The sequence below is a fragment of the Rhinopithecus bieti genome, unplaced genomic scaffold (genome assembly GCF_001698545.2).
Source record: "Rhinopithecus bieti isolate Rb0 unplaced genomic scaffold, ASM169854v2 scaffold_39125, whole genome shotgun sequence".
NCBI classification, from domain to species: Eukaryota; Metazoa; Chordata; class Mammalia; order Primates; family Cercopithecidae; genus Rhinopithecus; species Rhinopithecus bieti.
In genome coordinates this window covers 295,337-314,160 of record NW_016816262.1, presented here as the reverse complement: position 1 = coordinate 314,160, position 18,824 = coordinate 295,337, and the positions used below count along the sequence as shown (strand labels likewise).

Here is an 18,824-nt window from a genome sequence, read left to right as displayed (position 1 = left end):
AACAGGGAATTGTTGACTTCAGCTGCCTCCTGTTCCTACTTTCCCTTGACCAAATTTTTCTCCATGTGGTTTTAAATGCCCTGTAATTCCAAAGTGCAGCATGGGTCACTTTTTGAAGCAGTGTGGGAAACCGGACATCCTGGACAACTTTTAATCCAAGTTGGAAAGTAACAGAGGCTGCATGTGTCACCTGTTGGCCTGAATGACTGCCCACCGAGGAAGCCGTAGCACTATGGGGCAGATGACTGATACCTATTGTTTTCTACATGACTGTAGTGATGCCTTTTCCAAAATGCAGATCTGATTATGTCAAAAACTCTCTTGTAATTACAATTGCTCTTGACTAAGGATCAAAATATTATTGTGGCCGGTGTTGGGTTACTGTTCTAGGGACTCTTCAGTGTTTTCTCACACCCTGGCCAAACCTACCCTCTTTATACTCACTGGCCCTTCTCCAGCAACTATGTGCCCTATACTATATTCCTGAAGCAGTTAACCGACTACTTGCTTCGTTACCTCCTGCTTTTTGTCCAACACTCAGCACCTCACCATCACTTTCTCAGAGAAATTTCCTCCCAGTCTTTCTAATCTTCGGTCCAAATAGTCTCATTGTATGGCCTTATAGCACAGCATAGCTTTCTGTGATATTATTCTCAGAGTTTCCATCTTATATTTATTTGTAAAATTGTTTAATTCGTTGCTTTCTCCAATTGTTTCATTGGTTGCTTTACAATGATGAAATATGTAAAGTCATAATATAATTATAAGTTTTATAATTAAAGAGGCCGAATCTATTTGTTTAACTGTTCTGTAATTCAACATGGTTTCACCATTGCCCAGAACAACACTAGAATCCAATATATGTTTGAACTAATAATGAAAATTATCACTTTAGAGGTTAAAACTGAGAGGATGTACTGAGTCTTCCTGAGAATTAAAAGAAAACTCTGAGCAAATATATTTCTCACCATGATTTATTTAAATCACTAAATAAATAAATAAAACATGTTTTATGTATTTTTTTTCCAAATTTTGCATATGCATGAATGACAATAACAGAATATAAACGTGCCAACTATTAACGTACCAAAGTAATTCCAGTAGCCTCAGCTATAGCTTTAGAGTAGGATAAGTAATATCTTATTTTGATTTCCTTGACATTAGAGTGAGTGTTTGCAGCTAAGAATTTTAATTGAAGCTGGTAGTTGGTCAAACAACCTAAACAATATACAAGTGTTCTTTTCCTTTAACTTTAGAAAAAGAAAATTTCAGACCAATAGGTAATATTTAATGAAACTATTGTAAAGAATTGGTTGCTGCCATTGATTTTTCCTAGCAAAATACCAGTATACTAGTAGGTATAATTTAAAGCAATTTTGCTGTATTGTATTCTCCATAAGAACTTTTCTCCATCTAAATAGAAATTGGGTTTCAACCAGAAAATAATCTTTGAACAAATCATATTTGGAAACATATTCAAGGGAATAAAATTGATAATATTTTGGACTTAATATAGTTCGTCTGGCTTTTGAGTATGGCTTTATATGCCTTTTGTATTTATAGCTATATTTTCTCAACCAAAATTGGCATTTAACTACTTGAAATAACAAGTGGCTTGAAAAAGTAACGTTTTGAAAGTGTGGTTGTCCTTTCAGACAACTCTAAACATTGGAAAAATTCATGACCTACGCTTCTGAAATGAAACATGCAATAAAGAAAAAGACGGTGTTTGCCCATATTTTTATATGGTAAAGATTTGATTGTTTGGAATTTATGAAGGAAAGACGTTAGCTTGACTCAGGAATCATATCCTGGACGAGGTAGAATAGCTATTTCTTGCACATTGCTGGCCATTCATTCCTCTTACAAGTTGAGATTTAAACCATGAATATAGGGTGAGCATTTAAAAAGATTCTTGTACCATAGGAATCTGTTTTATATAACCCAATGTTTATTAAACTTTAAAAACAATTTTAAAATTTAGTCATTTTGCAGAAATAATTTGTGGAGTAAGGCATTAACCGTATGGATAGTATTTGCATTGCAAATAAATTTGAGTACCTTTAATAGTTTTACAGTTTAATATCAGGGTTACAGAAGATATTCTTTCTTGTCCTTATACATTTTACTTTAATCAGAAGCACAGAAGTGAGCTGCATTTGCCCTCCTATTTTTTCTTAAACATGTTGATTTTGAAAATGATGGAAAATCAGAATTAAAATACGATTTATTTTTTCTGCGTATGAATATGAAGCACATAAGATATAAACACACAAATATAGTACTATTGGAAAAGAACGTACGGAGCCGTTCTACTCACATGATTATTCACACCATGGAATTCACAGTCATCATTACTCTTAATAGGACCCAAACGTTAGCGATCTGATGTTGATACCACCTTGAGCTGTTCTTTGAGGATGTTTTAAAAAGAAAGCAAGATGATTTGGGGATGGTTAATGAGAACAAAAAAAAGTTGGAAAGAATGAATGGGACCTAGTATTTGACAGCACAATAGGGTGACGACAGTCCATATTAATTTAATTGTACATGTTAAAATAACTAAGAGAGTGTAATTGAATTGTTTGAAACACAAAGGATAAAGAGTTGAGTGGATGAATGCCCCATTTCCCATGATGGGATTATTACACATTGCATGCCTCTATCAGAACGTTTCATGTACTTCATAAATATATACACCTACTATGTGCCCATAAAAATTAAAACTTAAAATGTTTAAAAAGTGCAGAGTTTCCTCCTGAAGAATCTGATGAAAACACAGAATTGTTATTTTCAGATTCCACATAGATCCTTATTTGCTTGTCTTTACCAGTAGTCATAGTAGTTGTTAAGTGTGTATTCTAATTTTGTGCCATTCTGATCTGGACTTTTTGTGAGTTTTCGATTTCATCTCCTTAAATGTTGATGCTTCTTTAAACAATAATATTTGTTTACTTTAAGTGTACTGAGAATTTATTGGATGGCCAATGGGTTCTACCACACACTGTCTCTTCTTAACCTGGAAAGGATTGAGTTTCCCTTTGGCTCTGCAGACATCACTTTAATCTTACTATCCTTTGCCATGTGAATTTTTCTCTCCTCACCCCCCAACCTGTGACATTAGAGGCAAAAATATATATCAAAGTCTAAGCAGAAAATGGTAACCCACTGAAAATGCCACGATACCATAACTGTGCTATGGCATTTTTCCATTGGCCAGGATGTAGTTTTTCAGGAACATCTTCCTGTGGATTATATAAGCAAATCAGACAATAAATTCATTATACTTATCTTTTTAATTTCCATTTGTGGAAATTATTTTTTGAAGTCTTTGGTTCAGGGATTCCCAAATACTCAAATTTCCTTATTTTATTGCATACATCTTTCAATTGCTATGATATAGCAATGCAATTAATTGATGGGCTGAGGTGAGCCTCTTTTGAATTCATAGGCCCTGACATCTAGTATGTATTGGTTTAGAGAAAGTAAACAGAAAGAATAATCCTAAAGTAAAATAATTGATAAACAATAATAAACTAAGATTTTTTAAGAGAGAGTAAGATAATAAGGGAAATCAAAACAGTGAAATGAAAAATATAATAAAATAAAAGATGAAAATGTCTTTTATATTTGGACATCATTTGTTTTTCCAGTGTAAAAGACTGATAGCAAATCAGCAGGATTTAGAGAATACAGCTACCTCCAATTAATTTTGGTGTCTTTCTTAATGATTAGAGAGAAACGATGCTTGAAGCAAATGACTAGGTACTCTTCTTTCAATGCTATTGCATAATTCTGAGTTTTACTTTTTCTGCATTCCTTTCATCAATTTCATTTATTTTGTCTGTATATGTTATAAATATATAAATATGTATCATGTGCTTCTAAGAAAAGACCAGAAAATGTAACACCTTATCTTGCCCACATTTTTAACTTTTCCTTCATAATGTATGCTGTGTTTTGGCACATGGCAGTACTTCATTGCATAGAGTTAACACTGTTGCTCTTATGTTATTCTGTCTTTACCGTTGTATACATTAACATTCTTTAAAGATTATATACATATCTACTTGTATCTATTTCTAATTAATATTGGGCTTATCTATGTTTATTTTTAAAAAGCCTTTATTGGATATGTTATTGTATTAGTCTGTTCTTATGCTGCTAATAAAGGCATACCTGAGACTGGGTAATTTATAAAGGAAAGAGGTTTAATGGACTGACAGGTCAGCATGGCTGGGGAGGCCTCACAATCATGGTGGAAGGCAAAGAAGAAGCAAAGGCACATCTTACATGGTGTGCAGGCAAGAGAGTTTGTGTAGGGAATTCCCCTTTATAAAACCATCGCTATCACAAGACCAGCACAGGAAAGACCCACTCCCATGATTCAGTTACTTCCCACTGAGTCCCTCCCACATCTGTGGATTATGGGAACTACAATTCAAGATGAGATTTGGGTGGGAACACAGCCAAACCATATCAGTTATGTTCAATATTTTGAAAGGGATAATATTTTCTAGTAGAATTTTATAATAAAAAATGACCATTTGTCTAATCACTCTGTATACAATAAACCATAGAGAACAACCGTAAAATTATAAAATAGCAAATAGAGTTGTTCTGTAAGCATACTTAATTAGTACATAATATATTGACATGACTATACTAATATATTACAATTTGAAAATACATTCATATATGGAATATTTTGAAAAGTATCTTCTGATAGACAATAAAATATGAGTTAAAATGTTTATTGCAATCATCTAGCAAAAATATGAATCAGACCTAAATTAGGGCATCTTTACTAATAATGGAAATACAGTTACAAGAATCATTGTTGGGGAGAGGTAAGTATAGTGCACACATGCACTGCTCACATTCTCTAACACTTGTACATTTCTAACACTGAAAAAATTTCTCGTGATTCTTAAACCAGAAGAAAAATGTGAGACATGAGGAAAAGTGAACAATGTTGTGCTCATGAGGAAGGTATTGACTCTACTGCTTCTGAAGGCAATTTTGAGGGCAATTGCAGCCAAACAAGTCAGCAACACTGGTATTCAGGACAAGCCACAGCAGATATCATGCCCTCTCTACAGTGTCACAATTCATTATGTGGCTCACAGGTCAGTGTCATCAATAAAACTCACCATCTGTATTTCCATCCTAACTAGATTCTTTTTGTGCTAGCTGGGTATCAAACTCATTTGCCTGGGTGCTGCTGGAGGAATGTATTTATCTATCACCTTCTAGGTGTCAGTCACTGATTCAGGTATTGGGGGAATAGCAGGAAACAAAATAAACAAAAACCCCAGCCTTTATCTTATTATGGGTGAAAGGAAACAAACAATAATAAAAAAGAAAATTCGTGGCCTACATTGTACCCTGCATTGTGATAATCATATATCTGTCTTCCAAAATAGAACAGGAAAATGCAATGCTTTTTATCTGGGAAAGTCTTATGATACACAAATAAATCAACGTTTTAAACAATATGAAACTGCAAGAAATTACAAATTCCCACGTTGAAAATTCTAAGCATGTTTTTGTTCAGATTAGCCCTAATTTTGATAAGAACAGAGAGGTGGATGGGCTGCTGGCCAGCTAGAAACCAGATGATGGATCAATGAAAATGGTGTAAATCATTACCACTACTAGTAAAACCACTGTATACATGATTTGAGTACTAAGAAAAATTTTTATCAATTAAATTAAAATTGGAACTATACACGCTAATATATCAATCATTTTGTCTGACTTGGTTTTGCATATTTTTTATGAATAGTAAGAAAAGTATTTAAATGTAAACATCATTATATAAAAAAGTGTTCTCTCATTACTCTTTGGCAAAATTTTATTTTAGTTCCAGATAGCCTGAATTTAAATATACAGAGACATATTTAAAATATAAGTCAGTTTTATATATTTTTTATCTATTTCCAAACCCCTCAGAAGAAAGAATTGAATTTTGGTGCTATCTTCAGTATTATTTGAACTTAGATCTGCAGTGTTGATAGGCTACAGCTAACCTACCCTCCTACCGCCGTTTCCTGTTGCTCTCTCACTTTGTATGTCGAGCGTTCTGTTTGATCTTCATGTAGCTTATGGTTGTTTTCTGAAGAAAGAGTCTCATAATCCCCAGTTCTGTCATTTCCGTTTTTGCAATGTTCTCACTTAAAAATGATCTTATCAAAAGTGCAGAAGTTTAACAAAAACTTCATTTTCAAGTACAACATAGAAAACCTGAGAATTCCCTCCTGGTGCAGATTGCTGAGATATTACACCTCAATATTTGAGTTAATAGTGACCACATTGAAAAACTAGGCAATGGTAAGACTCAGGAGGTATCCTGATGGTGAAAAATAATTTTAGCTTCATTATAATATTCTGTGATCTGAAGCTTTTCTGCAGTAAAATCTTTTATTATAAGTAATAAAAAGAGATGATCCAACCAACGTTTTAATGGACTGATTCTGCATAATTGGATCCACATTTCCAATGATGTTATTTTCTTGCAAGACAGCATTCGGTTTTACATGCATTGACTATCACTTCAAGTACTTTGCTACATAATAGCCTAATTGCATAAATTAGTATGGTGACTTTATTGCTTAAACAATTTTAGCATTTTTAAATTATTCAATTAAAATTTAAAGGGATTACTTGGAGTAATCCTTTTTTCTGTCTAATGTAAATTTTGGCAATGATGTTAATAATATTAGTAGCATCTACCAGTTATTAAACATTTCCTAGTTTTCAGCTTGGAGTCACTATATTATTTCCTAGGACTATTACTGTCCAGCAACCCTATTATCCCCACTTTTGAAATTAAAACAAAATTATACAAAGAAAAGTAACATTTACAGACATCCAGATAAAGTGATCTAGAAAATATAAACCTAACAGCGTGAACTTTGAGTCTGACTTCAAAGTCTGTGACCCAACAACGCCCTCTCTACATTCTCCACTAGACTTCACACTTTCTCCATTTATACATATCCAACTTGGAAGTTAAAGAATATTAGATCAAAGATAGCAAATGACATGCTCTTCCTTGACTTTTTCCTTGTTCCAAGCTTTTCTTTAGGGCCATGTTGGATTGCTTTGCAGCTCTGAGTTTTTATTAGTGGGGCAATTTGTACCTTCCTGTGGACTCAGCATTTTTCTCAGAGATAATTCAACCCACAGAAGCAAGTAATAAAATGAGAAAAAAATTCCATCTTGAGTCTTTTCCTTTGTTATAGATCAATAGGTCATGCTGTCCCACAGTTATGAAAAAGGTTTCTTGAACTTAGTTTCAAAATGTTTTCTTTTCTTTTGAAAGCAACTGATAAGCAACAGTATATATTTCCATGTGAGGGAATGATGGGTGATGTACACTGTAATCTTTCCCTTCTTTGAGAACAGCACTTCTTGGGAGGGGAAGAGTATTTTCCCCTGACAATCTTACAAATTATGATTGTTTCTTTTATGCCAGTACTCTAAAGAAACCCTGGAAATGATAGCTTTACAGATTTAGAAAATAATGAATAGAGCCTCCAAGAGAGGAATCCCAGGGGTAATGTTAGCTCACTTTAATGATGACATTTGACAGCAGCTTTTGTTTAGTATGAGGTTCCCCTGGCAACTCTTTTATTGAAAAAAAAAAAAAAAAACTGGAAATGGCAGAAAAGTACTGAAACATGCATTTTTATTTAAAGCATATGGGTATTTTAAAAATTATTTTCTTGCTCCTTTTCAATGTAGCCTAGTCATTTAAGGGAATTAACCATTAGCATTAATTTGTGCAAAGCATAGCTGCTTTTCAAGGAATTAAGTGATTCAGGAAGTGAGTTGGCTTTCAAAATTTATTTGAACATACATGGTTCTTCCTTATGATTTGGAGTATGTTAAAAATGGAATGTTGTAGTGCCCTCATTTCCAATTCCATGTGTGATAGTACAGGTTTTTAAAAGTTGACTGAATATGGGTTCTAAATAATAACTGTGGAATGCATACATATTAGAGAGAACCTAGCATTTTCTTTGAACACTGGATCACTGTGATGAATTAGTTTTCATAATTAAAAAAAGGTGAAAATGATTAATGAGCAATAGAAGCAAGTGTTGCATCATAAAAACTAAGTCAATGTTTTAATGAAAATATTAAGTCTATATTTAATGAGACTATAAACCATAGTATAATAGAACATTTCCCAATTACATTCTATTCAAATTTCTTACTGGTCTATCATCAATCTGCATGTAAAATATGCTTACTGATGCCTAAGAAAGGCTGGCTTCTTATAGCATGTAGATGACTCTCTAGAATGTGTATATTATTGAACATAACAGTTGAGTTACACGCTTACGAAGATTCAGTTGCATTTGTTCAAAACCTGATTATGTCGGCTGACTTTGTTATCGCTATTTTGAAGTTGAGCTGAATAAGTTTATTAACTATGAATGCAAGAAGAGATAATTGTTTCCATGAAAATTAAGTAGAATGTATGAGAAAATCAGTAAATATGAATCTCTCAAAAAGACACCTTTTGAATTAGGTGTTGAAGAGACAACTGTAAACTTTTTGGTGAAAAATACAGGACGATTCATCCAGATAGTGTTTTTTTTTTACTTCTGTTATTTTAGGTTTTAAACAAATGTGTGGAGACACAGTTGACATTAAACACACACACACACACACACACACACACACACACACACCAGTGAAACCATCATTGTAATGAAGCAAATGGAAATATTCATCATACAAATTTGTTTTCTTCTATTCTTGTATATAGTCCGTCCTTTTCCCTTTCTTCACTTCACTTTTAGAAGTAAACATATACCACTAAAGATTAATTTCCATCTTAACAGTTTTCTTTAAATGGAATAATACAGCTTATGTATTTTTGTCTCGCATCTTTTATGGAACATATTATTTTGAGAGTCATTCATGTTTTGTGTAACAATTATGTAATTCAATCACTTTTATTGCTCTGTAGTATTCTATTGTCTAGGTGTATCATAATCTGTTTATCCACTCACTTTTTGTTGGTTATTTATTGTTTACAGGTTATTACAAATAAAGATGCATTGAGCATTTCTGCACAAGTCTTTGTGTGCCATGTCCTGTCATTATTCTTAGGCTCATGTTCCTGGACTGGCTGCTTCATGACAGTCACATGCTTAGTTTTTTTTATTTATTTATTTATTTATTTATTTATTTATTTATTTATTCTTTGTAAAATAAATTGTCCATGTGTTTTCTGTAGTTCATGACATTTTACATTCTCACCAACAGGGTATGGCTTTCAGTTCTTCCATATCCTCACCAATACTTGATATGGTCTGTCTTTTTAATTATAGGTATTCTCATGCAGATTTACTGACATCTCATTGTGGTTTTGATTTTCCTTCCTGTAATTACTAATGAAGTCAAGACATATTTCCATGTCCTTATATGCTGTCTTTATATATTTGGTAAAATCTCTATTCAGATCTCTTACCTGTTTCATAATTGGGTTGTTTACTTGCTTATTACGGAATTTTATACATCATGGGTTCATATTTATCACATGTGTGTATTGCAAATATTTCTGCCCTGCTCTGGCAGGAGTTTTTATTTTATTTTGAAGAGCCAAAGTTTTTAGTTTTGATGAAGTCTAATTTGCTATATCTTTTCTGTTAAGAATCATGCATTTGGTGTTATACTTACAACGTATTTGTCTAACCCGAGGCCATAGGTTTTTGTTTGTTTTTGTTTTTTAAATCATTGTCCTACATTTTAAATTTAGGTTTATGATCTTCTTTGAGTTTATTTATGTAAGTATGATGTATGGATCAAAATTCATGTTTTGCACGTAAGTGTCCAGTTTTTAAGTAACATGCGCTTAATGTCGTATTCTTTCTCTATCATATTGCGTTGCAGTTTGTCTAAAACTCATTGTTCACATACGTATAAATATGTGCAGAAACTGTATTCAGTTTTGTTTATCTATGAACTAACTTTATTCCAATACCACAAGCTCTTGATGAGTGTTGTTTCATCGCCGTCTTGAAATAAGATCATTTTAACTATCCAATTTTGTTCTTGTATTTTACATCTTGTTTTGGTTATTAGTTATTTTAGGTCATTTCCATACAAATATTAGGATTATTTTTTAAATTTCTACCAAAACAGATATCTATCTATCTATCTATCTATAGATATATTTGAGCAGAACTGACATTTTACCAAGATCGAGTCTTTTATTATATAATCCTAAATTAGATGTATCTTTTCTTTTATTCAGTTATACTTTAGTTTCTCCCAGTAAAGTTTTACAGTTTTCCATGTATATATGTTGTACATCTCATGTCGGAATTACCTTTAGCATTAAGGTTTGAGAAGGTACAATTCTCAACTCCAGAAAATTCCTATGTCTAGGTAAGGATCCTGGATTGCGAAGGAGTAACATATAGAAAGTTTTAAGACTATCTGAGTTGATGCATCCTAAAACACTGAAACCACAGATTTCTTAGAATCTGTCGGGCTTCCGCAATAGCTCATCCCTCTTTAAATGCTCATGACCTCCCCTCTCTATGCCAGCCCTTCTTGAGGACAATCAAACTGTCTCTGCCTTGAAAGATCATCCGTGTCCCACTCAGGACCTACAGAGAACTTTCTTCATGGCCAACAGACCAACAAAGTGTTGGGGAGAAATTAATTATATACTGACGAAGCTTCAGGACCTAGCCAACAGGTACCAGCAGGAACCAGGAGATGATATCAAAATGAATTATGTGGATGGTGAAAGAAGGTGGCAGAAAATGATGTGGGAATATGGAGAGATGATCTGTGTGTGAGAGTCCACCACAAGATTTCACAATGATCACTCCGTCAAAGACACCAAGCAAATAAGAACCCAAGATCAAGAAATGACACAAATGTGTTGATGGTTTTGAAACAACAAACGACCTCCAGAGAGTGGGAGAAAAACCTGACAGAGTTCATGGTGCCTGTTGTATTCATGAAGTTATTGGTAGCAGTTCAGGAGTCTGGTGCATGTAAAAACCTTCTCTTTAAATAAAGGACAAGAACTTCATCAGATTATTAAGAAAGAACAATCTTGATAAGCCAATTTAAGTTATGGGACAACATATTCTACACTTGCCAATATTTTTTGACCCATTTACGAGGTGATAGACAAAGTTACCACTTTTGAGAGAGGACAAAAAGGAAAACGTCTGCAACAAGACCAAGTTTCAGTAGAAAATCAGCTCAGCCATGTAGACTATATAACCAGATAGATCTTACAGTGTACTAAAGATACGTCTGGTCAGAAAAGATTCCAGGTGGAGATGATGGCAAGTCTAATTAGGAGAATTTCAAAGTAAACACTTAGGGTTCTGGATTAAGGTTATTACATTCAAACAAACAAACAAAAACAGCTTTTGGACTATTATCATTGCATATGACCGAGAAACCCTGATTACAGAAAACAAACAAACAAACAAGGTGGCACAGGTGCTTTCAGATAACACACCACCTGGAGATGGCCAAGCTATTATAGGAAAAGCATAGCATTTTTGAGCTGCAGTGGAGGCATCAGCTTGGAGATAAACACCCGCAATAAAGAATGTCCTGCACCAGGAGGTCGCAGGTACACCGAAACTATGACCTTTATGCCAACTCTTTGGACCAGCTAAAAAAATACTGGCATGTGACCCTAGTGAATTTCCATATCAAACAGAAGATTTGTCCAGCTGAGACCTCAAAACCTGCCTCATAAATGCATGAGATATAATAAGTCAGCTATTTTGAGCTGGTTAATTTTGTGATGGTTTGTTATCAATAGATACCCAGAACAGAATATGGTACCCAGAAGTGGAATACAGCAATGAGAAAAATAACATAACATCATTGACACTGGGATCAAGAGGCAAACAGAAGCTGAAAGATGCTCAACAGGGCTCGTGGTGGAATCTGGATGGACTTAAGGGAACTGTTGGGGAAGACATAAAGGAGACTGTGCAAATGCTGTCGAAGGCTGGAGGAAAATGGAACCTATTTTATACTGTGGGGAAGTTTGGCCAATGACCATCATCAGCAGGAGGATAAATAGAAAAGGTGTCTTATAATTTGACTGGGAATATTTCCAAGAAAGAGGCAGACAGTGTCAAATGGTTTATTTTAGCTGTCTGTCATAAAATATGAGGGCACAGAGATCAGCCCGAGAAAGAATTGTACAGGTTTCATGGAGAATTTAGAGGAAATATAAAGAAGTGAAGACATGCTAGGTGTGAAAATAAAACTGTTTCTCATCCTCATTTTCTTTCTGAAAAAAAATAAAAACAAAACACTTCCTCAAAGTCATAAATGGCCTCAGATACAGATTCCAAGGATCTATTTGTAAGACCCTTTGTTGATACCTCAGAAAGACCTAATAGGGCTTCTAAGAGTCTTAAGCCCACACATACCTCATAAAATGTTTAAAATAGACCAAACAGATTCTAGTAATCCTAAAGGTATTTTCTCACTGTATCTATTCTCTTACCGAAGAGTAGTTTAGGTTTTAAAGGTATTCACTATCTTCAGTTAAATAGAAACAAATGTATCAGTGAAGCACACAGCTTCAGCATTAATAACAGGTTGGTCTGAAAAGGGCAGATGGAGTTCAAAAGAAACAGCCATTTGGACCCTAAAACTTCCATAGGAAGGAAGCCAACCAAAGAGCCTGATCAATTAAAAACATTATTGTTTCGTTTATCTTATTGAAAAGGAAGGATGACAGGAGCAAGAACCAAATGCAGCAATGTGTTATTCCCAAGAACAGGGCTGAGCCTTAATGCAGGAACTACCGACCTCTATAGATCAGTGGTGGCTATATCCCTTGTGATTTGCCCTTTTTGATAGAGGGTATCTGTTACAATGATCCTCTACCCATCTGTGCGTTGGATTTTGGACATGGGTGGGGAATATAACTTGTCAATCTGCAGGTTTCCAAATAGAGAGGAACTAGACTATGCTCGTGGAGTTGTTTGTGAAGGACCACATGGATCTTATTTACACACCACAGTCCCAGACTTGACATCTATATTCTGGGCTGAGACTTTTGAGGGATGTGAAAAAGAGGAGGGTAGTTTGCTGGTAGGAGAAATGTAAATCATCTGTGGCCAGACTGTGGTATATTAAACATGGTCACACACACTTTGTTATTCTTCCCATTGAATGGTCAACTTTCATTCTCCTCCCCGTTGAATATGAGATGGACGTAGCCTGTTGCTTGACCAATAGAATGTGGCAGAATTGACATTCTGGAACTTCTGAAGTTAGATCATAAGGAGTTGAAGTTTCCACCTGGGTTGAAGAAACTTGGGTTTCTTCGAATATTCCCTCTGTGATGCTGGACACACCTTGCCGGAGGAGCCACAGGTTTGCATCCTGTGTGAGAGCATTCACACACCCCAGCTTTCCAGACATTTACGCCAAAGTGTCCAACATATGAGTGAAGCCAGCGTGGACCTCCATACCAGCCCTCCATCCAGCCCACCAATTCACCTAAGTTGATGTTATTTGGAGCATATGGGCTGTATGTTTTCTCTCTAACCTTTTTGTTGTAAATTTCTCCAAGAAAGGAAATCAAATAGAATCTTGGAGAAGATGTTCCCAGTTGGGGTGTCTTATTAAAGGAAGTTGATCCAAAATGCACAGGGGATGGACTGTGTTGGGTCCTGTGTCTGATCAACCAGATTTTTACTTCTCTTGGAAATATGAGTGTTGAGAAGTCATGTGAGCCGTTATCTGGGAATTTCCCTGAGATAAAAAGTACTGCCTCCTTCAAGTTTCAGATGCCTGCTCAGTGGTCATATATCTAATGATGGAGGATGCAGGAGTGTGAAGGACAGCTCCATTTTCTCCATCTGCCTTTGTCATACAAATATGAAAGCTGGCCTTGAGGCTAAGTATCATTTTAATGAAATGGTTTCTTTGTAGGCACTTAGTGATTACTGTTTAAACAACTCTAATTTGTTTTAAAATGTTTAATAATAACTGTTGATAAACTATGTTGAACCTATATACACACATCTTAGTTTGCTCATTGTGGTTTATTTTAGATCATTTAAAGAAAAGAAATTGAAAATGTCCCTGAAACTTTTATTTAAGTCAGTGTCTAAAACACACTGGTATCGTTTTACTTACACAGAGTACATGTTTAGAATAACTTCTCATTTATCTAAAACACTTTTCAGTTTTATGATTTTCTTCTCTCTCCCAAAATAATTTTGAATCACCTTCCACTTTAATTAGGAGCATTGTTTCTTATTAACATATATTTAAGACATTATTATTTAAGAACACAATTACTTTTTCTCTTCAGAGTTCATGAATGAGCTACACTATGAATATTTTACCTTTCTCATAGTCATCTAGGATTTAAGTGCAGGATAAATAAAAAATACGTGGATTACCAAAATACTTCAGAGGTCTTCCTGCTTCTCCTCTTGCCTCTCTATCTTCTACTCTCAGTCCAGTAGGCTGAGGCTCAAAACGTAAAACAGACTCCTCCTCTGTGAAAACTCCTCCTGTGACTCTCTGTTCCCATTCAGGAGCAGTCAAAGTTGTAACCTTGCTTTACTAGGCTCCTTGCAACTGGAGCCAAATCACCTCTGTCCTCAACCCCTGCTTCTCCTTTCTGCCAACTGTGCTCCAGCTTCCCGGACTTCTCGTTGTTTCTGGGACAGGAACAACCTTGACTTAGGGCTTTGTTCCAGGTGTTTCCCTGCCTACAGTGTTGCCCTCCCAGCTATTCTTTGCATAAATCCCCTCACTACCTTCAAGCATTTTATTCAAATGTCTCTTCTCAGTGACTGCTTTCCTGGTGGTATTTCCTGCCTGCCTAACACCTGCAATCACAATATTTCTTTCCATTGCCTCTTTCTCACACGTGGATCACATTCTAGCATCATGCATCATTTGTGCATATATCCTGGATGTTGATTATTGTTCTCTTGTCCTGCCATAATGTATGAGCCACAAGGTCAGTAGTCTTCATCTTATTTATTGATATTGCTAGTACCTAGTAGATAGTCAACCAGTATGTGTTTACTGAACAGCTCAACATTGGTATATATAATACTAACATTTTGCACATGCCTCACAAAATTTTTAAAATAGACCAAACAGATTCTAGTAATCCTAAAGGTATTTTCTCACTGTATCTATTCTCTTACCGAAAAGTAGTTTAGGTTTCATTGTATATACCCCAGATTGTAAGCAGTGTGGCTACAGGGGATAGGTCTTTTGTTGTTAAATGTCATAGATGAAGACGCATATAACACACGTAATTATCAAGAAAGATTCTGTCATTATTCCCCATGCATACACAGGTAAAGAAACAGATATGAAAGGGCTAAAAGGCTTTTCAGATCCATATAGCTAATCATGGGAAAAAGGTAAGAAGTTAAATATATTTTAAATATAAATATCTAATTATTGCCATAAGTCTTTCATGTTAATTAAAACATAATCCAAATATTTAAAAATATGATAGGCAATACATAATTTTACCAATGACAGAGCTTCCTTCACATGTTTGGTGGCAATAAAATACTAATGTTGATGCTTTTCAATATTAATAACCACTTGAGAAAAGAAAGAAAATCTTCTAATATTGTATATGCATCAGTTTAATATTGTGGGTCACATAATTTGCAAAGCACTCTTTCAGGTCTCTCAATGAGAGGCATACTTTTTACTTTTACTTTCTTCTCCTGGAAAAATGCTAACATTGCTCTAATGCACATATGCACTAATAATTCATTATGAAATACTGAAAGCACTGACTAACATCATGTTTGGAGCTGAAGGACCCAGGAGCAAAAGAATGCAAATTAAAGCCATTATTTCATCCTTATTCTGTATCAACAGGAGAAGACAAGTTAAGGCACTGCCATTTGCAGCCAAAGGTTATTGTACTTTTTGTGGGCAAGATTCAGTTGTGATTTTTAACATGATTTAATGATATAGATTCAACAACAAATCATATTCTGGGTGATTATTTGAAATTTAAATACTAAATTTATTAAAAATTGTACTTGTAATTTGTAATAACAGTGCAACCCAGGTCAGTTGAAGTTTTTGGTTCAAAGCTTCAATATTTTGCTGAAGCTAGATTTTGTTGTATCCATCATTGTTTGGGAAAATATAACTAATTGGAAATAATCCTCAACTAGTTGTTGTTCAAAAGAAACAAGTTGATGAAATAAAAGGTGAAATATATGACAGGCATTTAATTTCTAGTTATTTTATTTCATGCTGTGAAATGTTACCATTCTGATTTCTTCCAACGAAATCCTTTCTTTTATTTTGAATGATTATAGGTCACTGCAAAAGGAAACATAGTTTATTTGTGCAATATTTTTCTTTACCATGAAATTATCTGTAACTTAGGACTTTGTGAACTGTGGAATACGGAAATAAATGCATAACCCAACTGGAATATTTTATGATAAAATAGAATCCATAGAGTTAACAATTGAAAGTGTTTCTGATAAGAATATGCTATCTTGGTATTCCATGTTGCTAATTAACACAAATTGTCATGCCTTGGAAAATCAAACAAGCAGGAGGTGGGACTGACAGAATATTGTGAGAAGTATGATGATTTCTTCTGAAATGAAAAGATTGCCCATCTCCACTTAGGTGACCACCGGAACTCTAGGGACAGCATGGTGAGGGGTCTACTCCGGAGCAGTGCAAGCTGTATCTGCTCCTGTACAAATCCTAATTGCATCCCCGGAGTTCACACAGTATAACAGACTAGGGAGGATGTAGAACTTTGCTAACAAAGACGTTAGCAGTAACACACCACAGTCCTGTACAAGCACCACTGTGCTCCTACAGACAGTGTGATCAAGAGCAATGTGGCTTCCAGCCTGTCTGCCAAGGGAAGTAGCTGGAAAAGGTATCACAAACTAAGTAAAGGCACTGACTAGGTGCAATAAATCTTCATTGGTGGGGTGAATTCTGCATTAAGTATATCAAATGTGATAATTTTATTTTATATTTTGCATTTTCATGATTGTAAATACTGAGAATGACATTTTGCTGCAATTTTGCTTTGCATTAATAAATTGATCACAATCATTTAAAGGAGGATATTTATATCTCTTTTATCTTTTGTTGAAGGAAATTTACTCAACTGATCTAGAGTGTTTTAAAATCTTTACCACATTAAATTAAGGCAGGATATAAGCTGTCTTAAAATATAATCCTATTTTATCTGTTGATATCTCTGTGTAGGCAAGAGAACAGACCTGCTTTCATTGACTCTGGATAGTAGCAAAAGCTAAAATTTCCAAGAGCGTTACTAATTCAGACTCTAAGTACTATTCACATACTTGGCTCATACTCAAAATCTGTCCAAAATCAAAGGGCATTTAAAGACAGCTGAGAGAAACAATTCTTGCTAGGTTATTTTTATCAAATTTCTTCAAGCAGTGTTTGAAAGTAAAATTGTGATCAATATGACAGTGAGCCCGCTGATGCCTATTAGTTTCTAAGGTAAAGCATCTGGGTAAACATTTTAGTTGTGTGGTTGAAGGAGGAAAAGATTTTGTACTACTGCCTGCCACTCGTCGACGCCCCAGTAAATTCGGAGGCATAAAATTTTGTTCGGTTTTACTCTTTTAGTCGACTCACAAGTGACTGGGTCTGAGAAACAGACTGAAATAAATACATCCATAAAGATCAGAAAAACACTCTGATCAATCTTAAAGCACCAGTTCACACGATTATCTCCCCAATTAGCAAGTGCACTGAGCATTGAGCAAAAGAAAGCACGATGAGTTCCCTATGAGAATGGTGTCCTGTCAGGAGAAGGACCAGGATACTGTGCCAATAGCTGGGGAATCTTAGGGTGCTTGAGCTCCTGAAAATAACTCCAAAACCAAACTTACTTGTAGCGACGGAGGATTTTATTATTGTGGTGCTAATAAATGTACACAGATGTGATGGAGTTAAAATATAGTACTCTGGCATATGGACTATTTGAGTTAAAGGCATCTGGAAAACAGCAGGTTCAAAATGATCACTTTGATCTTTGTGCTGTTTTTAAGAGAAAGAAGATAAAATTCCCACATGAAAGACACCCTCCAATACTATGTAAATCCGACATCATTATTTTCAAAGATGAGAAATTGAAACTGAGAGAATACTATACACACTTTGTTAGAATAACTCTTATTTTTATAGCCTCCCTGCATAGTTTAGTTGCTTCTTTGCAACTTGCTACTCCTTGTCCAATTCGCTATATGAGTAACTGTCTCTAACTACTTCTGTGGGTCGTTTCTTTATGAAGGGCTCCTATGCCACATAAAACTTATGCTTTCCTTTTATTAATCTGTTTTTTGTCGTTTAATCCTCAGACCCAGCTGAGACCCTAAGAGGAAAAAAGTGGAATTTTTTTGCCCCTACCCATGCCAGGAAATGCATTGTCCCAACGTTCTGGAGTTTGATCATATTTGACCCATTTTTGACCATGACTATTATTGACCACAAAATACCAAAGCGTATACCACACAGTTACATAATCTATTTCTAAATGCCACCCCCAACACCACACTAGTTCTATCTACATCTGGGCATTTTACATATGTGTATGTGTGTGTGTGTGCGCACGCGTGTGTGTGTTGAGCCATGTCTTTGGAGCAAAATAAGTCCACTTGCCCCTTTAAACTTTATATTTTGTCTGGGATGAGAAAGTTTGTGTCAGTTAATCTTCCTGGCTGCTAACTTTTGATATTAAAGACTGCTGAGTAATCCAGCTTTTTTTTTTTTTTTTTTTTTTTTTTTTTTTT

General features: G+C 34.9%; 1 long non-coding RNA gene across 2 annotated transcripts in view; it reads left to right on the top strand.

Annotated features, from left to right (window-relative positions):
* LOC108516950 (uncharacterized) overlaps positions 1 to 18,824 on the top strand; it is a 103,103-nt gene that overhangs the window by 64,898 nt on the left and 19,381 nt on the right. The window contains exon 4 of one of the 2 annotated variants that reach the window (XR_001881954.1): positions 4,940 to 5,129. The exons of the other annotated variant lie outside the window; for it this stretch is intronic. This is a non-coding gene — a long non-coding RNA (uncharacterized LOC108516950). The remainder of the gene's footprint in view (positions 1 to 4,939; positions 5,130 to 18,824) is intronic. 2 annotated transcript variants of the gene reach the window in all.